The sequence below is a fragment of the Rhinolophus sinicus genome, chromosome 2 (genome assembly GCF_057876585.1).
Source record: "Rhinolophus sinicus isolate RSI-liver-muscle chromosome 2, RSI-T2T, whole genome shotgun sequence".
Classification (NCBI taxonomy): Eukaryota; Metazoa; Chordata; class Mammalia; order Chiroptera; family Rhinolophidae; genus Rhinolophus; species Rhinolophus sinicus.
The window spans coordinates 10424847-10450646 of record NC_142502.1 but is presented as its reverse complement, the minus strand read 5'-3'; the positions used below and the strand labels follow the sequence as shown (position 1 = coordinate 10450646).

Below are 25800 nucleotides of genomic sequence, written 5' to 3'. Positions count from 1 at the left end.
TTAAAAATTAAGAATGGGCTGCTGAATTTTATTGAACACATTTTCTTCATGTGGTTATAATCATATTAGTTTTTCTTCAAAGTTTTAAATGCAATAAAAAAACCTTAAATGCTGGTGTTGAATCATCTCGGAATAAATCCTTTTTAGTTATATTACATTATTGCTATGTAATTCTGGATTATATTTGCTAATAATTTATTTCAAATTTGTATTTATAGTCATAACTGAACTTCTCTATAATTATCTTTTGGAGGTTTTGATATCAGGATGAATTAAAAAGCTTACTGTATTTTCTTACTGTATTTGAAATAGTTCAAATAACATAGTTGGAAAAAAAATAGTTGAAATAGCTCAAAAAACAAAAGAAAGCTTTGTTCAAGTATGTTATGTATAACTCCCCAATAAAACCATCTAGTAAAACTCTCTTTACCTGTTTCAAAATATTGGTTAAAACTTTTCATCTTTTATTTTATAATAACTATTATATTAACATATTTTAATAGTCAAACAATATTGAATGGTCAATAACCAAAAACAGGCATTCTTTGCCACAATTCTTTAAGCTTGTTCCCCGAGGCAACTGCTTTCAGTTTTTCTGTTTATCTTAATACTTCAAAATAGTGTGTTTCAACTGCCACTTTTACTCATTCATTTAGTTGTTACCTGTTGATTGCCCTCGATCAATAGGTGATGAGGAGTTAACTCTCTCACCTCCCCTCATTTTCTCATTGCTTACCTGACCAATGTAGTTATATCGTTTTTTAAAATTTAAATCAATGTTCAGTGTTTGTATTATGATTATTTAAATATTTATCACTTCTGATCCAGGTGCTACAGTATGATAATTTTCCCTTTTCAAGTTTTTTTTCTTAGGAGGAAGGAAGGGGGATATGATGATTGCCTCATTAAAGCAAAAGGTTTTGCTCAGTTTTCTATGTACCTGTTGCCAGTTATTCTTCAATGCTCCATGATCAACACATCAGAAAAAATTATCTCTTGAATTTCCTTTCTCTGGCTGCTTCTCCTATCCTCCTATTCCAATCAGGACCATAGCATAGCCTTGACCTGTTATATAGCTATCCTTTTGACACTTCATTTTTCTGTCATTTTGGAAAATCCCTTAACTTCCTCCTATGTTGATCCAGTTTCTTGGATCCTGAGTCTTTCTCTTTTTTGCTTCATTACTTAATTTTTGTGAAGCACATCCTTCTGAATTTTTCTAAGTGAGGATACATGGAAAGTAATTTTTGAGGCTTTCCATATTTTCTATTAATTGTTTTGATGGGTCTATACCCATTTGATGGGTCTATACCCATCAATTCTAGGTTGAACATTGCTTTCCTCCAGGATTTTGGATACATTAGTCTATCTTCATTTTCAGTGATGCTGTCGAGAAATTCAATGCAGCTCCTAGTTTTGTTGTTGTTGTTCATTTTTTTTTTTTTTAAACACAGCTTATTGAGATACTTGTATATCCTACATGGAGTACACTAATCTTAAATGTAGAACTTGATGAATTTTTACAAATGGAAAGAGCCACCTAATGAGATCAAGTTTACACAAAACATTTGCCACCACCCAGAGAAGGCTTCCTGTGTCCTTCACAGTAAGTCATTCTTGACCCCTAAAACTGAAGGCTATTCTGACTTTTGCCTGTTTTGAACATAATATAAATGGGATCATATAATATACAATCTTTTGTATTTGGCTTATTCTCAACTTTATATGTCTGGGATCCATTTATGTTGTTGCATGCAATAGTAGCTCAATTTTTTATTTACTAGATTTAATACTATTGTTAGAGGACATAATGGACATTTGGACTATTTTTGGTTTCTTTGCTTTTATGACTAAAGATGCTATGGACATTCTTGTGGAAATTTTTAAATTATTGATTTGTTGTATGTGTTTCCCTCTCTGGAAACATTTAGGATATTTGCTTTTTCCTTCAGTGTTATACAATTTTATTGTTGTGTATCTCAAGTGTGGGCTTCTTATTTATCTGTTTCTTTCAATCTTGAGGTCCTGGGAAACTTTCTTGTATTGTTTCTTTAAGAGTTTCTTTCCCTGCTTTTCCTCTACTGTTTATTTTCAGAACTTCTACCAATCAAATTTTGGACGCCTTGGTCTGATGCTCTAATTTTCATCTTTTCTGTTCTATTATATATACATACCTCTTTGCTTTCCTTTATGACAGATATTTTCAATTTCCAAGTGCTCCTTGTTATTGTCTTATTTGTTGTAATAGTGTGGGAGACAGGGATTAATTTTCTACTGTCTCATATTCAGAATTTCACTTAGTCCTCTTATTTTACTCTCCACTCCTCACCCCTGCTCTTTCCTGTGCCTGGTACATAAGAGACTGTTTTCTTCAGGTTTTATTTCTCCATTGAGTTGAATTTTAGTCTCCTCTGTTCCCATGTGCATGTGAGGGCAAGGGGCTTATACCTGGTTATTCAGGATGAGAAGATACTGAGAGTCTGACTATTTCATATATATGCATTTAACAAATGCCCCTAATTTAACAGAAAGGCATTAGCTTTACCTTGTACAATTCCTGGTTCTTCCACATCCTGAGCTTTTCCAGGTTCCTGTGGGATATATTGGCACACTTCTCATTGATATTCTATTCTGTAAACTCTTGGGTTATAGATTCCAAGATTTTACTAAGTCATCTGCTTTTCATCTTCCAAATGATAGTTTTATTTACTGTAGTGTATTCTCTTGTTGTCTTGGTTCTTGTAGTTTTATAGCTTTTTATGCCTTTAACTGTCATTTTATTGAGTTTCTGTGTGGGAAAAGAGATGAAAGTATGTGGTCCCAGACATATTTCAAAATATGTGTTAGTTTTCTAGTCTCTCATCAATTGCTTTGGTGTCATCGTTTTTTCTATTTTCTATTTTCAAATTTATTTTTGTGAATTTGTACATTGTATTTTGTGGTTTCTTGTAATATATTTGGTTGGTGATTATATATGGGCAAGACTTCACATTCAAAGTAACTAAGAGGATTAATTGTGAGAACCTAGACAAGGAAATAATGATCTCTAATAACCAGCATGTACTTACTAAATACAATGGGTATCAAACCAGTTTCATTGCTTTTATTCTTTTTTGACAGGTCTATACCTATGTCAGTGTTTTTGTTTCTACTAAAATTGCACTGCTGCATTTATTAGAAGTGTTGAATATAAGAAGTGGGATCTCCTTAATTTTAACTTTGGATTCTGTACATTTAGCATGAAAACTATTTTGAATCAGATTAACAGAATAGGTTTTGCTATGACAGCAAAGAAGAGACCATTTATACTTTACACTTTTACATTTACACGTTATTGACACAAAGGGTTCAGTACCCATCTATATAAGAGCTACAGACTTTGCAACATATATGTTCCTATAGAATTCAATTTTCTCATATCAATTTGATCATTAAAGAAGAATCTCAGTGGAAGACAATAGATTTGGTATTCATTCAACAGTATTCATTCACTAATATGTCTTCTTAACAATTCATATTACAATGGCTGAGAGGTACCTTTTTTACTGGGAACAGGGGAGTATTTCCACATAAGTGTCCTCTGAATTTTTGAGAATTTCAGTTGAGTCTTCAGAGATTTCAAATAAAATGTTGAAAAACTATTCCAAATGGACAGTGGACTAAATACACTAAATACATAAGTGAACCTTAGCAGACACACATCAAATTTGAACATCATGGAATTTCCTGCTATGAAGAGGAGGTAGACAGTGCTTTATAACTATAAATATAGCAAACTTACCTCTCAGTTCAGTAGTATTTTTTTTAAAATCTTAATTATGATATTAAATAAACTTTTGAAATATCTTTATTCTACATTTATTCAATAATCAAACCAATGTTAGTAAAAATGTTTAGTGACCAGGTTGTATGTGTCTTTCTTAATTCATTTTTTCTTAAATAAATGAAAAAAACCTTACAATTCTCTTACAAAATAATTTAGAAGAAAACTCTACTTACATTGGTTTTCATGAGGCTTTAAAATTAATTTATTAGCTGTTTTAATAACTCATAACTCTTCACAGATAGATCTGGCTTACATTTTCAGAACCTGGAACTGGTTACTCTAAATCTAAACCTTGGGTTCTCATCTGAAAAATTGGAAGGTGTGGAGTTGAAATGAATTACTGTAAGCAGAATAGTTAGCTCAGCATCTAGAACACAGTGATGTTATTATCTTTCTAACTATTATGACTTCATAAGACAGAATAAAGCTTGGAAATATACACTGTTAATAGAATGTGAAAAATACTCTGCTTCTAATTTAAAAAATGAGAAGTGTTACTTAGAGGCACAGAGCGATTGAATTAGAATACTTTGAGTATTATGTAAGACTTCTCAGAATTCCCAATTTTAGGAGTAAAATGAGTTAAGACTAATTTCATGTTCTTATACAGATTTTATTAGCTAGCAATATACAGATTATTATAAAGATACCCATGTAAAATGACTTTTATGCTATCCATTATTTACTTTTCAGAGACATTTAAAAACATACATAATAAGTTTCTTGCAGTTTTATTAACTAATGGATATTTAAATAGATTAACAAATTATGGCCTGATAGATAACATGGGAGAATTGCTTGAAAATTTGTTTTATGAGTCATAAAATGTTCATATTAAGCAAGTTTATTTTCACCAGTTCTTATACATTTCTTTCATCAGGTGAGTGACAAGAAACTCTCAGTTCTGTTGCCTTTGGCTGCAAATAACAGGAAACCTGGATGAAAATGAAAAACAGAAAGACATTCTTTTCTTACATAAGAAACCATGTAGTAGGGTCGTTCCAGGATTGCTGAATTTTTCAAGTTGGGTCTGTCAAAGTCCAAACTATGTTTAGGCGAGAAGGGGTGACTCCAGCGTTAAGCTTTTCTTTAAGAGCATTACCTACTTTTTCAGGAGCCATGGTTCTGACACAGGCTCTGCTGAAACTATTCAGGAACAAAGAAACAAAATTACAACAATTGGTTTAGACTAATCAACATTTCCTGCCTGAGTCTTGGGAGTGGCCCATGAAATCCAGGGCTAGCAGATACCAGAACAAAACGGACTTTGTTGGAAAGAGGAGACAATACTTTGGAATCTACTATAAAATCATATAAAAACACTTAGTAGTGAACCTTGAGCATCTGGTGCTTAAAATCTTTCCATTTCCTGGGCCAGAGTCTTTTCCTTGTCCCTGTATTTCTTGCCACGCCCAGCCTCCCTGCCTACACACCACTGACTGCTTCCTCCTCCCCCTCCTCCTCTCGCTGCTTCTTCTCTACCATTCCCTTCCAGAGGCAAAAATAATCTTTTTTCATAGAAAGCAGTTTGCCCATGACTCCTTGCTTTGATATTTACCTATAGGCCTCACTTTTTACCTTTAGAAATTCATCAAGGTGTTTTCCCAAACAAAAACAGAATGCTTCCTAAAAGATGTACTCAGTTGAGCTGATACAGTCATTTACTTTTCTCATTCTTTGCACAGTGAGTTGACAGAAAAACCGAATGAGAAGTTGCATTAGAAAATTTCATTAGAAACCTTTATAACTGTATTAGTCAGGGTCCTCCGTAGAAATACACCACATATATATAAAGACTTGGCTCCCATAATCACAGAGGGTGGCAAGTTCCAAGATGTGCAGGGTGATTTGACAAGGTGGGAACCCAGGAGCGCTGATGAGGTAGGTTCCAGGGCGACTCTGAAGACCTGAGAAAGGGAGAACTGATGATGTAGTTCTAGGTCAAGGGCCAGCAGGCTTGAGACACAGGAAGAGCTCGTGTTTCAGGTCAAGTCTGAAGACAGGAAGACTCTGATGTCGCAGTTCCAAGGCTGTCAGGAAGAATTGTCTTACTTGGGAAGGGTCAGCCTCTTTGGTCTATTCAGCCCTTTAGCTAATTGATGAGGCCCACCACATTAGGGAGTGCATTCTGCTTTACTCAATCTACTGTTTTAAATGTTGATCCCATCCCAAAACACCCTCACAGAAACATCCAGAATAATCAAATATCTGGGCACTCCGTGGCCCAGGCTGGTTGACACATGACATTAACCATCACAATAACCTATACAGTATAATGATTCAGGAAACTGAAAAGAAAAAGATGAAGGTACTAATATCCGTATCTTAAATGTTACTATTGGAGAAGGAATTGCTGCCTGAGTGATGGTTAAGGTTTCTGGGCTTTGGAAAGCCCGCCAGCCTACCCAGAATCTACCTTTCTTCAGCATTCACCCAGTGACCTACTTTTCCTTCAGTCGTCTTCTCTCAGGGATGTCTTCCCCAACTTCCCAGATCAGGTCACTCTCCTAATTGTTCTAACAGCATCACATGCACGTTCTTTATTGCATACTTCACAGTTAGAAGCTTTTATTCACTTTAAACGCACTCCGGACTTTAATACTCACAAAGAAATGACAAAAAGGACCATGCCTAGTACATGGTAAACACTGTACAGATATCTGCTGAGTGAAATGATGAATAAAGCAAGTTGTCTAAAGTAGCTAAGCTTGAAAAGGTAAAGTATCCTTCTGGAAAAATAGTGGTGAGCCAAGGCTGGCATCCATTGGTTGAGCGGGACAAAAATCATCCATTGGGATATAAGATTAAACTAAAATATTGGCAAGGCAGAAGTTCAATGAGGTATGGTTGCTTTCATATCAAGTTGGAGGGCTGGTAGAATATTTAGGTGCAGTTGGGGTTATAGTAAAGAATTTCAGTAACAGAAGTCAGAGATAGAGATTTGAACAAGCTCATGGTCATCTGGGAGAATACGGAAAAAGATATGTGTAGAAGCCAGGAAGAAATGTCTGTGCCGTGAGAATAAGGAGATGAAGATATATCAGTGAGAGAGGGTGAGGAAGTATAACTGCAGACCTAGTGGGAGTACCAGGAATTCTAAAAGCAAGAAAGGAAAGGTAAAGAAAGTATGAACAAAGAGGAGTAGAGCTAGCACATAAAATGCTACAAAGAAGTTGAGGATGTATCCTGAGAAAAGGCTGCTGGGAATGGATTCCATCTCTGTGGTTACTGAGAATATCGTGGTAGTAAAGGTTTCATCACAAAGGATAAGGAAGGGTTAGGTGAGGAGCAAGCAGAAACAAGTGTAGCTGTCTCCTTTGAAAATGGTGGTGATAAACAAAGAGAAATATTGCGTGAAAGCCGAGAGAATCTTCTTGCAGAGGGAAGATATTTGCAGAATAGCAAAGGTGAGCATGACTTTGTGTGGAAGGGATGGAGGCAGTATATGGAGAGAACTAATGCTAGCTCCTGTAAATAAAAGCAGTATCATGTGTTAAGAATTTTGCTTTTGCAGTCCTTCCTTGTGTTTTATGGAAAATGGCTGGCTATACCTGAATAATTCTCATTTTTTATCTCCTCTGCCTCAGTTGTAAGAAATCAACCTATATCAGTTCAACTTGTAAAATATTTCCCCCTACCCCAGAATTGATGGCCTTGAAATAATTTCAATTGAGTTTTTCTTTAACCTCATGTTGTTATTTATATTAGAACTGGTCTCTGTTCATTCTCAAACTTTCTTCTTTCGTAAATACTAGTGACTAATGTGTACATAGAAAGGATGAGATAATGAGTCACTGTGCTCAGTGAAAGGGAGATACCCCACAGCCATCACCATTTCCTTTACTTCCTCTCATTCCATTTGGCTCACTCTGCTCCAACACTGGTGAGGTCCCTTTATCGCATTGCTCTTTCCAATCCTTTAACCCAATTAAGAGTGACCATTGTGGTAACTAACCCAGGTCTTTGATCATGAGACACACTAGTTAGTACAGACAGAACTCTGAGATATGAAGTGTGATCAAAATATACGTGAATGTTTAAATTAAAAAAACATTATTATAGTAAAAGACACATTGCCATTAATCCCCCTCAAGATACTCCCCCTCGCTTCAAACACAATTATCCCATCGTTCTTGCCACTTTCGGAAGCAGTTCTGGAAGTCCTCTTTCGTGAGTGTCTTTAGTTGCACTGTCATGGCTGCCTCAATGTCCTGAATCAATTCAAAACGTTTTCCTTTCATGGTCATTTTGACTCGGTGGAAGAGCCAGAAGTTGCACGGTGCCAGATCTGGTCAATAAGGTAGATGAGGACACACCATAATGTTTTGATTTGACAGAAATTGCTGTACTGGAAGTGATGTGTGACACGGAGCCTTTCTGTTGTGATCACAAAATACGGTGAATGCTGCTGCCAAGTGCCATCAACGGAAAGGCAGGGATCTGCAATACGGGAAGTGGCGTGACGAACCTCAGCAACAGTATGTGACAAGTTTCAACTTGTTTGGTGCAGTCAACCAAGTGTGAGCTACGGTTCAGAGAGAATGTATTTTAAGGTGTGCTGTAAATCATACCCCATCATGACAATGCTCTGTTTCACACATCACTTGTGGTACGGCAATTTCTGTCAAATAAAAAAACATTACGGTGTGTCCTCATCCACCTTATTCACCGGATCAGACACATGTGACTTCTGCCTCTTCCCCAAAGTCAAAATGATTCAAGACATTGAGGCAGCCACGATAACTCATCTAAAGATGCTCAGGAAAGCGGACTTCCAGAATTGCTTTAGAAAGTGGCAAGAACGATGGTATAAGTGTGTTCAACGTGAGGGGGAGTATTTTAAGGGGGATTAATGGCAACGTGTCTTTTACTGTAATTTTTTAAAATTTAAACATTCACTGTATTATTTGATCACACCTCGTATTGTTCGGATCCAGACCACCGCAATAAACTGAGTCGTCCTCATCTTTTTGCCAGTGGAGGGTCTTGCCTTCAATTGCACTTTGTAAAAACACATCTGTGGAGCACAACAGGTGAAGCACAAAATTTGGTATGCCTGTAGTTGCCTAACATAGTAAAACTTAATTAACTCTTAAGAAATTTGTGGGGCAAGTGGAGAATTTTGGAACCTTTGGTGCCTTTATCTCCTCAAGATCTCTATTTGGCAAGTTCTAGTCATGGGGTGTTTTGTGGTGCTCTGACTTCCTTCTTAGAAACAAGTAAGGTGATTGTGTTTTTCCTTCTCTTCAACATGTTTCTCATTTGTAAATAAAATTCTTTTTGCCTTTCTTTATGAACCACTGATTCAAGTCTTTCTCAAAACTTAAAACTATCCTTGGGGGATTCAGTGAATGGCCTTTGAAGTAGTTCGGTAATTCCAGTATTTCCGTATTTTGTGGAAGTAGACTTTATTTAAATAAAAATGGTTTGCTATTCTTTTATTGTGTTTCTGAAAAAGTGATTAGACTTAAAATGCGATGGATCCATTCAATAGCCTGCCTAAGGCCTGAATTTCCTTCCCTTGGTATTTCTAAAATGAATTACAGGAATAAGTTGTCTGTCAGCCTCTTCTTGTCTGCTCAGGTAAAGCAGTTACCTGAGCTATTTTGATTTTCATTGAATATTAAGATAAAGACAAAGTAAAGCTGTCTAGGGAGTATTGAATGTTTCAAATATGAATATTTTAAACAATGAACTATCACAAAACTATGAATAGATTGCAGGAAAGTCAGTCTCCTGGAGAAAAAAGTTGGCTATAAAGCTATTGGTGGGAGCAAGAGAGAATAAATGAACAAGCATACATGCCTATTCTCCAGAAGCATTTTTCCCCCTTACAATGTATATTGAATATGACACATGGCATGGATACATGGGTTGTCCAGTGCCATTAAAATTTTGGCCTCCTTGATTTTGATAAATTATGTTGTTCATATTTTGTCTATTTTAATATTTCCTGTTTTCTTATGACGTGAAGTGATTTTATTAGGATTGTATAGCCTTGTTATTATTTTTATATAAACACTTCTAGTTATCTGACTTTTCCTACAACAAATATAAAAGGTAATACTAATTATGGTTACAAAAATATTTCCTGAACTACTTGTCATAGCCTTATTCATAAACCTTTGAGATTGGAGTGACCAGAAAAAGCCAGGTCCACTTCTCCAAAAGGCTTGTAGGATTATGTATCTATGTATAGTGAAGAGAAAACTACGGATATCTATCAATACGCAGAATCAAATATACCTGAATAGTACTTTGGTAGGAGAGCAACTAGTTCAAGATCACAAGATTTTTCTCTAGTTTCACAACAAACAGAGAAGAATATGAGAGTTTTTTATTTCTGACATCACGCATTCTGCTGATTTGCAGTTAAGTGCCAGTGAAAATGAAAGGTAGCTATTCATATTAGTATTATGGGTGGGATTGTATCCTCCACAATAAGATTGGTTGCTGTCCTAACCCCTAACCCCATAACCCCAGAATATGACCTTATTTGGAGGTAGGGACTCTAGAGAAGCAGTCACGTTAAAATGAGGTCATTAGGGTGGGCCCTAATCCAATATGCTGGTGTCCTTGTAGAAGGGCAAACTTTGGGCACGCACAGTCTTCCCGCAGCATTGTGAAGCCGAGGAACTAACTACCAGTAGCTGAGAGACAGGCCTGCAACAGCTCCTTCCCTAGGTTCTCTGGAGGGAGTAAGGCCCTGCAGGCACCTTGAGCTCCAAGTTCTAGCCTCCAGGACTGGAAGAAAACGTATTTCTATTGTAAGCCACTCAGTGTGTGGTACTTTGTTACAGCAACACTAGCAAATAAATATGAGTCGTTAGGGTGGGTAATGTCAGATGATGTAATAAACAAGCATCCCAATCTCAGTGCATAAGCACAATGGAAAGCTGTGTCTTGCTCATGTAGATGCCCATGACTTTGATTGGCAGACAGCCCTCCACACACTCATTTGGAAGTCCAGATTCTTCGGATCCTGTGGCTTCATTGATCCCTACGGCTTTAGTCTTTTGCTGGGTCCTTTGTATCCACACAGCTGTGAGCTGTGGCGGGGATGGAGGAAGGAAAGTTTTATTTGATGAAGGACAGAAAAACAGGATCTTATGAGGTTAATTCTTCCCTTGGGATTCAGATATGTACCGGTACGTCAATGTAATCATCATCCAATAATGTGGAAACATTTTAAAGCACTTTATACCAGACACTTTGAAAGCACTTTACAGCTTTTTTTTTTACACTTTATTTGTCCTATGTAGGTGTTAATGGTTGCTACTATTATTAACTTCATTTATAATGCGGAAACTGAGGATCAGAGAGGTTAGGAAACTTGCCTTAGATCACACAGATGTACATGGTGGATCCATGATTCAAACCCTGCCAGTCTGACTGCAGAATCTATAGTTTTAGCTCCTACACCATGTTGCCTCCACAAGATACACAGATGTACTTACACGCATTTACAGTAGCCCACAGTCACGCACACCTGTGGCCGTCATTCAGACTAACTGGGATGAAGGCAGCCTCATGTACAGCCTGCACACAGCCTATGAGAAAGGAGATTACTTACAGCCCCCTCAGGAGGGAAGGAAGGGGCACAAAAAGGATGTGTGCTCAGAGCTACCCCTTGTCTCAATGTACTCTAAGAGCCCAGAAATTTGTTTTTAGAATTTCCACCTTTCCTTTCACACTCCCTTTCTCTCCTTGTCATTCCCAATGGCTGTTAAAGTGCCCGATGCCTGTCTTCTCACGTCCTCTCCCACCCAAAAGAGTAAAAATATTTACTGTGCTATTTTATGAAACTTATTCCTACCAGTCTATGAACCCATTTGAGTAATAACACTTCTAGGCTTTTTATTATTTAGAATTAGATTTGGTTGCAAATAAGAGTAATCCCCGAAATGAAAAACAAATAAGTAGTTTATTTCTCTTCTCTGTAAAGACTAGATGTAGGCATGTAGGGCTGCGTTACTGGCTCTGCTCCGTGAAAGCCGCAGATACTGACGCTCCTTCTTTGTAATTCCTGTGTGGTGTGTGGCCATTGCCAAGGGTACATTCTGTGCAAGACAACTGGTCCAGATCAGGGTATCAGACACGCACTCCAGACAGCAGGACAGAAGAAAGGTCAGGAGAAGGACACACCTCTCTCTCTCTCTCTTAAAGTTTATTGGGGTGACAATGGTTAGTAAAGTTACATAGATTTCAGGTGTACAATTCTGTATTACATCATCTATATATCACATTGTGTGCTCACCACCCAGAGTCAGTTCTCCTTCCATCACCATGTATTTGATCCCTTTTACCCTCATCTACCACCCCTCTCCACTTACCCTCTAGTAACCGCACAACTATTGTCTGTGCCTATGAATTTTTGTTTCTTTATTTGTTTGTCTTGTTCCTTTGTTGCTTTCAGTTTTATATCCCACGTATCAGTGAAATCATATGGTTCTCGACTTTTTCTGTCTGACTTATTTCACTTAGCATAATAATCTCAAGACCCACATTTTCTTTTAGGACCTTCCTGTAAGTTCCACACACCACTTCACAACTACCCCAATGCCAAGAGCTTGGTCAATGGCCACACCTAACTGCAAGGGAGGTTCCCAGCTAAAATCCAAGGATTCCATTATAGTATTAGGTTGGTGCAAAAGTAACTGCGATTTAAAAGGTTAAAAATAATTGCAAAAACCACAATTACCTTTTCACCAACCTAATAGATGAAGAAAATCAGACATGGGGGATAAATAGCAATCTCTGTCACATGCATGAGAATTCTAACTGTGGAATAAAAACTAACTGCTCCTGATAAGGAAATTCCGGATATCAAGCACTTTAGAAGAACGCATTTTCCGTAAATGCCTTATTCTTCACTCAGAATTGTTGCTGTGCTAAACTGGAATGTAGGACTATCTTCTCAGGCTGGTTAGGGCAGGGTTTAGGTTGAATTGATTTTTCTTTGTTCTCTGCATTTCTGTGTTACTCTCACATCTGTGCAGTGTTTCTCAGATTTGGATGATGTGGACCCCTTTCATATTTTGTCTTCTCCGTATCTGTGCCACAACCTCAGACTGGCATAACAGCACCTACTGTCACTGCCTGGCACATCTGTTGCTTTGATTTCTTTCCACCAATCTTGTAATGCAGCCTTTACTCAAATGACAAAGTCAGATTAAACCATCTCTAAGCCATATCTGGGAGGTCCATGGTGATTATTAGCAGATGACATTAGAGGTAGAAAGGCAGATAACAGCCTCAGATCCACAACAAAATAGTCTACTATGTCATACACACTGTCACAATATTTTTGTTACTTTATTCTCAATCTTTAAGCTTTTTCTGTCCTCTTCACTAACAAGATATATATACCACACTAGGTGGGAATAATATGCATTAAAGACAATTAGCATATCACTATAAAGTAATTTGTTTGTCTGACCAGTGAATACTGAATCTTAACTGATACGGAAATGAGAAAATCTTTGTTTCTGCCTTTTCCAGAACAATACAGATTAAAATAATTTCAACCTGCTTGATCCTTGGCCACTGTTTTCTCAGGTGGCCCCTTGTCATCATTAACGAGTTATAACATTTCATATAAATGTATTTTGTTTATGTAAATAATTCTGTTTATCTGTAGGGCCAAAAGAAAATTTTGAAAATTATTTTTAAAAGAAACCAAAGGGAGCTGGCATTTGCCATTGTAATTTTTATTTTATGATAGGTTTTCAGTACATTTAATTGTCAGGTTGCAAGTATAAAATAGGTCATTTATTAGAGCTGAAGTATTGCCCACAGAACGTGAAGAGGGAGGACAATATTTTCCGTTTCATAAAGTTAACATCTGTACCCTAAATAGAAGTGCTGTTTTTGTCAGAAAATTTTTTTTCCTGCAGGAAAATGATGCCAAGTCCCTTAGCTTTACTACCCTCGCACTGAGGATGCTAATTGGAATGAGTCATGGTTGCAGTGTTCCTATTGGAAACAGAAACTCAATGGACCTTCTGAGTAAAGGCTGAGCCAAAACAGTAAACCATTGATGTAAGTGATTTAGCCGTGTGGCTTTATTTTGTTTGCATAGCCGAGAAAGGTAGAACACCTCCCATTTACAATGATTCGTTTGGGTTATTTTTTCAGAGTCTTTAGTATATATTTTTGTAATCTTGGTTGCACTGGATTATTTTTCATCCAGGACAAGGTAGATGACAGGTGCTTCCCAACTTAATTGAAGGATAATTTACACACAATGAACTGTACATATTTAAATTGTGTGAATCCCAGTTGCTCTCCATGCCTGCTTTCACTTTGCATTGTCAATCTTTTTTAGTTTTGGGCATGGAATGGGGCTATAGTGGTATCACGTTTTGATTTTAATTTAAATTTCTTTGATGACTAATGATGGTGAATATTTCTTTCATGTGTTTCTTGGCCATTCCTATGTTGTCTTTGGGGAAATGTCTTCTTTTCAAATCTTTTGCTCATTTTTTTTTGTAATCAGGGGGTTTGACTTATTATTGAATATAAATGCTCTTTACATATAGTGTTCTAAATACTAGTCCTTTGTTTTACGTGTGTTTTCTAAATATTTTCTCTAAGACTGTGGCTTGTGGTTTTATTTTCTTGATAGTGTCATTCAGTCAAAGATCAAAAGCTTTTAATTTTGATGAAATCCAACCTTTAAAAATTTTTTCAGGGATTGTGAATTTTGTGACCTAAGAAATTTTTATATCCCAAAGTCACAAAGATCTTCTCCCATGTTCCTTGTAGAAGTTTCATGCTATTAGGTTTTACATTTAAGTCTACAATTTATTTTGAATTGATTTGTATGCATTGTGGGAAGGAGAGGTTAACGTTCATTAGAAAATATAGATTATCTAGTTGTTTCAGCATCATTTAATTAAAAGACTCTCCTTTCTCAATTGAATTGCTTTGACACCTTTACCAAAAATTAATTGACAATATATGGATATACTTAGGTACTTTCTACTGCTTTTTGTTATCTCTTTGTTTATTTGTTTACTACTTCCAATCTGTCCTGATTATTGTAGCTTTATAAAAATCACCTTTATCATTTCGGGTAAGCTCTCCAACTTTGTTCTTCTTTTAAATAATTTTCTAGGCCATTCTAGTTTCTTTGATTTCAACATGTATTTTAAAATTAGCTCAACAACTTCGACAACAATAAAACATTGATTGAAATTGGATGAAGTTCACAGATCTGTTTAGTTATGACTAACATCTTAGTGATACTGAGTTTTCTAATCCATGAAATGTTGTCTCCCTTCACTTAGGTCGATAGGGTTTTGTAGATTCATATCAATTTTTTTCAAATAGAGAACTTTGCTTCTTCCTTTCTGATCATTATGCTTTGTTATTTCTGTTTCTTGCCTCACTAAGACTTCAATTATAATGTTGACTAGAAGTGGTAAATATGAGCATTATTACCTAGTTAATGATTTTAGGGGGAAATGTGCAATATTTTGCCACTAAGTACAATGTTAGCTATATATATATCGTGTTTCCCTGAAAATAAGACCTACCCTGAAAATAAGCCCCAGTTAAGATCATCAGCCAGATAGACGGACGCATTTAGTACGTTATGATGATGTTCCAGAAGAAGATGACATGACTGTATTTGAATAAATGTAGATTGTTGTACATGAAAAAATATGACATCCCCTGAAAATAAGCCCTAATGCGCCTTTTGGAGCAAAAATTAATATAAGACCCAGTCTTATTTTTGGGGAAACAGTATAATATATGTGTGTGTGTGTGTGTGTGTGTGTGTGTGTGTGTGCGTGTGTATACACATATATATGTATATATATATGATTTATATTAAGTATGTAATATAGAGTATATATATTAATCAGGTTGATGACGTACTTTTCCTAGTTTGGTAAAATTTTAAATTATGAATATGTATTAAATTGACAACTGCTTTTTCTGCATCTACTGGAATAATGATATGTATTTTCCCCTCTGTTATTTTTAATATGGAAAATTATATATGCTTTAAAGAAAGGTTCTATGTGTCTCGAATTCCTGACACCAAACCTACTTGGTAAAGATGTGTTACGTTACGTCTTTTATATGTTGCTGCATTGTGTTTGCTAATATTTTACAAAGAATTCTTGTGTCTATGTTCGTGATGGATACTAGTCTGTAATATTATCGGTTTATATCCCTGGAAACTAGTTTTATCAGTGTATCTTCCTTTTGATTATTGAAAATGTGCAAGATTTGTATTATTTTTTACGTGAATGCTTGATAGGATTCACCAGTAAAACTATTTTGTCTGCTCTTTCTTTTGTTGAAATACTTTTTCTAAACAAAAAATTCAATTTCTTTAATTGATATAGGGATACTCAGATTTTCTGTTTTGTTTTTTGTCGTTCTTATAAATGGCATTTTTCAAGGCATTTGTCCATTTCAACTAAGTTTTCAAATTTATTGACGTTAAAATCCTTGATCGTTTAAATATCTCTAAGCTCTAAATTGATCCCTTATACTAGTAATTTTTGTTCTCTGTTTATCTTTCTTAATCAGTCCAAGGGTTTCTCAATTTTGTTGATCTTTTCAGAAACCAGTTTTTTCTTTGTTCTTTTCCTCTGTTGCCTGTTTTTATTGTACTGCTTTTAATCTTATCTTTTTTTGTTCTTACTACTTACTTTGATTTGTGTTCTTTTTTTCTAAACTATTTTTTAGAACCTTAGCTAACTGATTTAGGTCTTATTTTCCCTAATAATAAACAGTGAAAGCAGTAAGTTTCCCTGTAAATATTGTTTTAGTTGTATCTCACATATTTTGGTATGCTGTATTTTTTGTTATTCAGCTCAACATGTATATTAAGATTTCATTTTGATTTCTTCCTCAAGCCATGAACTTTTTAGGTACGTGAATTCTGGTTTTCAAATATTTGAGGTTTACGTAGGTATCTTAGTTATTTTCTAATTTAATTTCACTGTGTCCAGAGAATATGCACTATATCATCTCAATTATTTAAAATTTATTGAGAATTGTTTTATGGTTAATCTTGGTAAAAATGCTGTGTTCACTTGAAAAGATAGTATTCTGCAGTTGTTGGATATAGAATTCTATTCTATAAATGTCAGTTAGGTCAATATAGTTGATATGGTCGTTTAAATCGTCTATATCTTTGCTGTTTCTTTAAAAAATATTCCATCAATTGTTGCATGAGAGGTGTTAAAATCTCTTGTTGTGATTGTGGAATTGTCTAATTTTCCCTGTCATTTTCCCCCTACTTGTATATTGATTCTTTGTTTGGTGCCTACCTATTTCTGTTTATTGTCTCATCCTGAAGAATTGTTCCACTTACTATTATGAAATATCTGTATTTATATCTGGTAATACTCTTTGTCAATTTCATAGAGTATGCATATTGTCCCTCTAATTTTTCTTTGCTTACTGTTTGTATCATTTTCCATCCATTTTCTTTCAATCAGTGTTTGATTCCTATTTAAAATGCATCTCTTAGAGGCAGTGTTTTATAGTGGTCTTGCTTTTTTATGCACCGTGACAATCTCTGACTTTGAATTAGATTATTTATCATTAATATTTAATGTAATTATTTATATGCTTGGATTTATGTCATCCATTTTATTTTCTGTTTTTCTCCTCTGGGTTTTTTTGTTTGTTTGTTTGTTTTATTTGTTTTTGTGTCCTCTTTCCTTTCCTGACATTTTTAGGTTACTAGAATACATTTTAGCATTCTATTTTAATTTATATGTTGCTATACTTCACTGTCATTTTAGCTATATCTCATTGCATTTTTTAAAATGTTTTCCCCCCACTGGGGACAACAGTATATATCCCTAATCTTTCCCAGACTACTTAGATTTAATATTGTACCATTTTATGTAAAATTGGAGAACTTGCAATCATGTAGTTCTTTAATTTCTATTTTACCACATATATGTTTATATATCTATTACAACTGCATGCATTAAAAACCTGACAAGACAATGTTATAATTTGTATTTTAGAGTCATAAGTATTTTACAGAACTTGAGAAAAAATATTTATGCAGATATTTACTGTTTCCAATGCGTTTCATTTGTTCCTGAAGAACCAGATTTTTCTCTGGAAACGTTTCTCTTTAGCCTGAAGAAATATATTAAACATTTCTTATAGTGAAGGTCTGCTGGTGACATATTTTGTTTGTGTTTTTTGTCTTGAAATTTCTTTATATCACCTTCATTCCTAAGGATATTTTCCACGTGGCATAGAATTCTACATTGACAGCTTTTTTAATTTCAGTACTTTAAATATATCATTTCACTGTCTCTGGCCTACATGGTTTCTAATGAGAAAACTGTGATTATTTGCATTGTGATTCTACTATATCTATTGCATCTTTTGTTCTTCTGATTAGTTTCAAGTTTTTCTCCTTACCTTCCGCATTTTGCCATTTGAACTATGATATTGATAGGCACCTGAGTTTCTTTGCATTTTCCTTTTTCTGATCTCCTTGAATATGTAAATTTAGGACATTAACATAGCTTAAGTTTGTGGCCATTTTAAATTGAAACGTGTTTTTCCTGCCCCACTTTCTCTTTTCTTCTGAAATGGAACTGGTATGTAGATCTGCCCTCTCCTGCTATTCATGGTGGGCAGAATGGGTCGTTATAGGAAATATTTTTTGGTGCATCATTTGGCCTAGAGTGGGTTTTGTCAGCTTATTCTTTCATTCCACATTGGTCAGGTTTTTACATTTTCCAAGTGCAAGTTTCAGAAATAAAGGAAAATGTGGAAATTTTCAAGAGAATTTAGAATAACCAGTGATGACAGAAAAGCTAGGGGAAAAAAAAAAGGTGCTGCTTGTAAGTTAGAAGCAGTGGGCACATTTAGCCTGGACAGGGAACAACCCCTGATGGAAACAAAGCGATACTGTCTGACCTAGAGGATAGCCTCTCAGGTGTGTTCTCAGCCTCCTCTGAATAGGGCAACTAAAAGGTGTACTGGAAGGATTTTCTCATGCTAAGCGCATTCATTCCTGGACTAGATCATGAAAGGAGGTTGTAAACACAATGTCCTTGCTAAGATTTGGGAAATAAAATAGTTTTTATGGGTTTAGGATACTTTATATGTGGTCCCTACAGAGGCTGTAGGTGCTGACTCTGTTGAGCTCTCAAGGTCCTTTCAAACCCTATCATTCTATGATTCTATAATTAATAAATGAATGAGAGGATCATTTAATTAATGTTACAATTAAATATGCCTGAGGTATGCTTATATCCCTGGCATTTCTGAAAAAGCCATAGATGTGGTTTCCTTGAAAAGACGCTTTTGGGAAGTACTTAGAGGTCGTCTTGCTGAGTTATCAAAGAATTGTCTGCCTTTTGGCATCACTGAAGGACTGTTTTGTTTATCATATGCTTGATAGAAAATTAGTAATCATACACAATAGCATGGCAAGAGATCAACTGTTTTGCTTTTGGCAAGAGCTAATGATTTTTTTTTTTTTTGCAAGAGCAGCATAATGCATGATTTTTGCCTTCCATTTTTCACAAAATAAAAATTTGCATATGTTTCTGCAAGAGTGAGCCATGGTATTGAAGAAAAACTAAGAATCATCTAAATCAATAGCTTAGCATAGAGAAAAAGATTGGATGTAACACAGCACAACAAAAGATAATACTAGACCTGCCTCATTGCACTGAATTTCTGCAGAGCATAAAACTTTCATCAGAAAACAAAACAGCAGAAATAATAAATAGATACTATAAATTAAAACTGGTACAATTACAAGGGGGCATCCCCCAAAATAATTCCTCTATATGCAATGAGTTCTAGTTGTATTAGAAGTTCTCTCTCTCTCTCTCTCTCTCTCTTATTTTGCAAAACAAATTTTACTCCCTAAATTAAGGAATAGCTTTTTGATGTCATGATTATAATAGGCTGTTGAATTAAGACTCTAAGGCTTTTACAAAATAGAGAATCTGACACAATCTAATACAATAAAGCTGAATTTCTTCTATAATACAAAGCTCTCTTTTTCTACATTCAAATAATTTCCCAGTGATGCACTTAAACCCAGACTCATTATAACATATATATTATTCCTATTTCTATTACTGTGGTTAGAAAGTATAGTTGTATTTCATAAAAGGGAAGGATGTAATAGCCATTGTTAAAAAGAAGTCAGAGGGGTATGAAACAACTGTTTTATTTATCCAAAGAAAAAAGCATCAGTTCTTTTAATCTAAATCATTTGGATTTAACCTATGTTACTTACTCTGATTTTCATGGATGACTAATACTGTACATATTCTTCCAGTGATGAAAACTTATCTTTTCTGAGCTTTACTGCTGAATTATTCACCCACAGGGGAATTTGCTTCAGAAGTGTTAGAATCTCTCTCTGGGGAAACAGAACAAAACTTTTACAATCACCATTAAAAAAAAAAAAAAAAAAAAAAAAAAAGCAGAGTAAATAAGCATGTTCACATTTCTTATTGTCAATTTCTGCTTTCCAATCCAAATTTGCTATTGACTCTGCTGAAATGTTAATACAAAAAATATCTCCCTCCTACTTACATAGAAATGATTTGGGATGTGTAGTGGGTTATTAAATGATGGCTTCAATCTATCATCCATAGATGGGTTGTTGACTCTCCACAGAGTCTGTTTTATTTGGACTAAGATGTTATGTGACCTCTAAAACAGATGACTCTGTGGTACTGTCACAGCAGCCCTGTCACACATATTTTCTGGATCATCAGCTACCATCATGACCGCTTCCTTCTCAGTCACCATTTATTGGCTTAATAAAATTGTGAGGTTTGTCATTGGCTCAAAAAAAAAAGAAAAGACAGGAAGAAAATAAGGAATAAATAAAGAATAGTTTAATCATGTGTCTTTGTTATTGTTATGTAGTCCCCTTAAACCTAGCCTTCACCACTGACTTTTGCATGGTGGTAATTTTCCTGGTAATACTTTACATTTGAAAGAACTAGCTAAAATCATTCTGATTTTTGTTATATGTTTAGAACAGTAAGAACTCAGCTACTGGAAAATCAACATAAGTTTTTGTGATATGTGATGACTTTTTTTTTTTTAAGAAAAAAGGCTAAGGAAAGCTAGTTAATGTATGTATAAAAGCATTTTATAGGGTGGATTATGGGGAAAGTACAAGTTCAGGCTGACTTTTGTCTACTCAGCCTTTCCACCAATTTGGTTATGATGTAGCAAGGGATCTGGACAGCTGTTGCTTCATTTTCCAGGTGACTTTCACTACCTTGTCAAGACCTGGCATACAGCTGATAGCTGTAACTTAGTCATTCAACACCTGGAAGCAGGTACAGTACCTCCACTTTCATTGCCTGTAACTCCAGAGTCAGCATAAGAGGGAAATACATAGAATCTGAACCTTCCGAGAAATAAAAATTAGTTCTTTGGAAAATATTGGGAAACTTGTCTGAAATTTTCTACAAGGAGCTATAATAAAATGATGACCTTGAGATACTATACTATAAGTCTATTACTTTTTTGCATTTCACAGGGAATGTTCTCTTTTTTAAAAACAGAATATAAAGACTTTTAGAAGATGTGTGAGTTTGAGTTTCACCAAAAGCAGATCCTGAAAGAATGTGGAAGTAAATACCGTATTTCCCTGAAAATAAGACTAGTTTGTATGTTAATTTTTGCTCCAAAAGACATATTAGGGCTTATTTACAGGGGATGTCTTATTTTTTTCATGTACAACAATCTACATTTATTCATGTACAACAATCTACATTTATTCATTTATTCATGTACAAAAATCTACATTTATTCAAATACAGTCATGTCATCTTCTTCTGGAACATCGTCATAACTCTCTAAACCCCGAATTCCGGCTTGAATTTCTTGCGACTCCATTTCCTATAGAACCATTGGCCCCAGTTTCTCCTGTCCAGCAATAGAGCTCTCCTTAAATGAGCACGTCTTGTCCATGTAGCCTGCTCTAGTGCATTGGCAACACAGCTGTCAGTGATTTTCTCCCGTGATTTCTTCACCCAAGTCACGACCTTTGTGAGGCCTTGTAGGCTGGGCCTCAAAAAATTTCCACGCTGATTTCTCTCCATTCTATTTTCAATGTAGTCATTGATTTTCATGCACAAATGGTCCTTGAATGGCTTGTTTATTGCAATATCAAGAGTCTGGAGATAGGCAGTCATTCCTGCGGGAATCATTATTTGATCTGTTCTTCTCTCTGCAAGGAAGTTCTCCATGTCTTTAGCGTGGTGAGTACTGGCTGAATCCCAGACTAGCAGACCTCTTTGGCCACCTCCCAAAACAAGTGGCAGCATTAAATCGACCCACTTCCTTATAACTGCTTGTGTGCACCAGGCTTTTTCGGTTTCAAGAACATAAGTGCCCGAAACATGTTCAACCTTATCTTTCTTGCCCTTAGTGATGATTAGAGGTGGGGCTTTCTTTCCATTCAGATGAATTGCCAAAATACAGGTAACACGTGCACTTTTGTAACCAGCGGAGGGAATGTAGATTGACGAGGCACCCCTCCGATCAATTGTCATGTGAGATCCTTGGCCCATAAACACTGCAGTTTCATCCATAGCAATCATGTAGGAGAGTTAGTATTTAGAAAAGATGATGCCATCAACAAAGGACTTGAAGGCAAGTGCACGTTTAATAACTTCAGTATCTTCCAGCTTGAACAGTGTTGTTGATCTTAGAGACAGTTCGTATCGCTGAAGGAAGCCATCCAGCCAGTGCTGTGATGCTTTGAATTCTTCTGGGGATATTTCTAACTGTGGTGCCATTGCAAGGGCAAATGCTTGAATGAATATCAGCCCTGAGCACAACCAATGCCTTTGCTCCCCTGTCAGCAATTCATTCACAGATGATGTCTTCCAGTTCAGGAAATAATGGTTACTGACCTGATCTACACTTGCGCTTCTTAGCATTTCCCTCATCCACCTGTTGACTGAGGTTATTGTACTCTGCTCACCATTTTCGGACCATTCGGAGATCCAACTTCTTCTCTTTGCAATAAGCCATAAGATTCTTGCCCCGGGAGTCTCCACGATTCCTTTCTTGTACTCGATGGAATAGCTCTTTCTTTTTGCACTCATCTCATCAGGGGGCCAAAATATCATTCCCTTTAAATCTACCATTATATCAAGTGTTAGTTGAAGACTTACGAGACAGGAGTGGCAACAAAAATGATGACAGATAAGAATGATGGTCCACACAAAAGCAACTAACAAGTGCAGGCACCAAAACCCAGAAAATGTTTCTTTATTTCACACGAGTGCATTAAGTAGGTAGGTCCGTTACAACACACGACATATTGAATTATGAAGATTTATGTTAGACACAATCATGTCCATTCGTTATCAAGTGTGCACATTATTCGTGCATTGTGTCTGTACTCGGATTGATCCTTCGGCAATAAGTCTCGAGTTCATCTGTTTACATAGGCGTTTACCTGTCTGTCATCAAAGGCGCCCTCCTGGTAATTTACAAATACTTAATTATAATTTATAGTATCATTTATTTTAAGTGTTAATGTCAATACTATTATTTATTTATATACGATTATATATTAATATTACTATTGTATAATTCAATGTGTCCGTCAAATGTTGCAACGGACATAGTAAATGCATCCATCTGGCTGACGATCTTAACTGGGGATTATTTTTGAAGTAAGGATTATATTATGAGCATCCTGAAAAATCATGCTAGGGCTTATTTTCCAGTTAGGTCTTATTTTCGGGGAAATATGGTAGTTTGGAAGGTGATCCAAAAAGTGCTGTGCAGTAGTGGAGAAGTGAGGGAGGGATGGGGAAAAGGCCAATAAATTGTGTTTTAATGAGCACTTCATTGCGTTGGGCCCCTGGGGCTGAAGCCCAGTGGGAGCTCTCATAAGCCCTGGGAAACACGTCTCAGAATTGTCTTGCAGTAGGGGGAGGAAGCTGGAGGAGTTTTCAACCAATTCCCATCTCTATTTGTTTCAGGGTTACTCCTGTCACACTAACCTCCTAATACTTCTGCCCTCCCCCAGGTGTGAGCCAAGCACACTCCTGAGAAAAACAAAGAATCATTATGGTAAATGGATGCGTGGAGCCGTGGTACATACAAGATCTGCATGCGGGTTAGCTGTGTCATGAGGGAAGGGATGTGGGCCAGCCAACAACAAATCCATATGGCTGTGTATTAAAGGGAAATAACACCTATGAAGTCATAATCTTATCCATTGTGTCAGTTAGGGCTCAATCAGGAAGACAGAACCAAATGCTAGAGAATCGGAAAATGTTGGCAAAGATTATGGAAGACTGTTGCTTCTGTGTGTAGTAGAGGACCTCAGTTTGCTGCAGGTTAGCAGGGACAGTAGTCAGGAAGAAAAGCTAGATGTGAAACAGAAGTGAGCAGGGACAAGGCAGAACCTTCAAGGACACTTTGGAACCCGTGAAAAAAACCCGGAAACTACGTATGTGTCTCACGCCGTCTGACTTCAACAACAAAAGTGACCTACAGGAGAAGATGGTGCTTTTTGCCAAAAATCAGCACATGTATCTGGCCCCAGACTAGAGGAGATGCAGCAGGAGTTCAAAGCTGTGTGGACACAGCTGCTGAATCCTGCCGATGGGGTGGACCAGAAAATCAGCAACGATGTGTGTAAAATCCAACTGTGCCCAGTGCTCTACATCAGCCTTCAGAACATACTGGCTACTTCTTATCTTCTGACTTTGCCATCTCACACAAATCCCTCCTTACCCCCAAACAATAAAGAGAAGGGATTTCTGGGCACTCCACCACATTTACGTGGTACAAAACAGCCACATCCACGTTATACTGGCTACATTCTGTCTCCTAGAAAAGACAAGGAAAATGTATGTCCACAAAATCTAGGAGATAAACAAAATTGATAGTTCACAATATTATTTTAGCTCTAAAATTAAAAGCTTTTTAGATGTTTAGAGATACTTGAGTAATAAAATCCTCTGAATTAACCTTTTTAAACAAAATTTCTTTCTTTCATGGTATTAGATAATCCAGGTTTTATTTGATTAGAAGCATGTTGTGTGTGTAGAAGGTCAGGGGATGTCTATCTGTGTAATTCATCAAGGCATGAACTTCATAGTTCCCCTAAATTTTCTCCTCCACCAAAAAAAATAAAGATCAGATTCTCTCATTGTCTGAGCTTGAACTAGTCCCCACAGAAAGCAAATGGAAGAGTTTTATGAACCATGTTGGTCCTTTTAGGGCACTTATTTAATCCCTCATTATACCTGTACTTTTAATGGTTGAGTTTTAAAGGTTTAACGTGGCTTTAAGTAATGGTTCAAAGATGTTCTTGTGGGTTGAAAACCTTCTTTGGATATTGGCTGTCAAAGAACTCAGAGTAAATGTATGTTTTTCTTCTGACTCAGGCTGGCAAAACATTATGACATTCTTGTACTCACAAGAAACCTATAGGTCAGGAATAGTTATTTTGGTTTCTCGAATACTTAACTCAGAGGGACCCAGGGGAATGGTGAAGGCTTCTGAAGGTAAGATGTAAATCAGAGTGAAGGTGAAGGTGCAATGCTGGCGGAGGACTGAAGGAAAGCTCAGGATACATACAGTCAGACATCGGAACTGGCTTGAACTTGCTCACAGGAGCTGACCTTGAGCAACTTTCCCAGCTCCCAGTTTAGTGGCATCACACTGGTAGCTTGGAAATGACCCTGGTGGAGTATTTACACCACAGAACTTGGAAGATACTTCAGACCAAGGCTTCCTCCACCCTTCCCACTCCCACCAGCCCAAGAGCTGATTATTAAACTTGTACCAGCACACTGCTGGATAATCTCATTTGAAATAACCTAGTTGCTTCTCTTCTTTCTTATTTTGGGCAGATTTTCCTATGCACAGGGTACTACTGACTGGTGGTTGATGAAGATATGCTTCAGTCTATGATTTTTTAAAAAATCATTTGTAATTCTCCTTCTGAGATTTGA

At 36.2% G+C, this 25800-nt stretch overlaps 1 protein-coding gene across 9 annotated transcripts in view; it reads left to right on the top strand.

Moving 5' to 3' along the window:
- The window catches only part of LOC148758739 (uncharacterized), a 366645-nt gene that overhangs the window by 205157 nt on the left and 135688 nt on the right, over positions 1-25800 (top strand). The window contains exon 4 of one of the 9 annotated variants that reach the window (XM_088795358.1): positions 13723-13867. The exons of the other annotated variants lie outside the window; for them this stretch is intronic. The gene's annotated coding sequence lies outside the window, so the exon portion shown is untranslated. The remainder of the gene's footprint in view (positions 1-13722; positions 13868-25800) is intronic. 9 annotated transcript variants of the gene reach the window in all.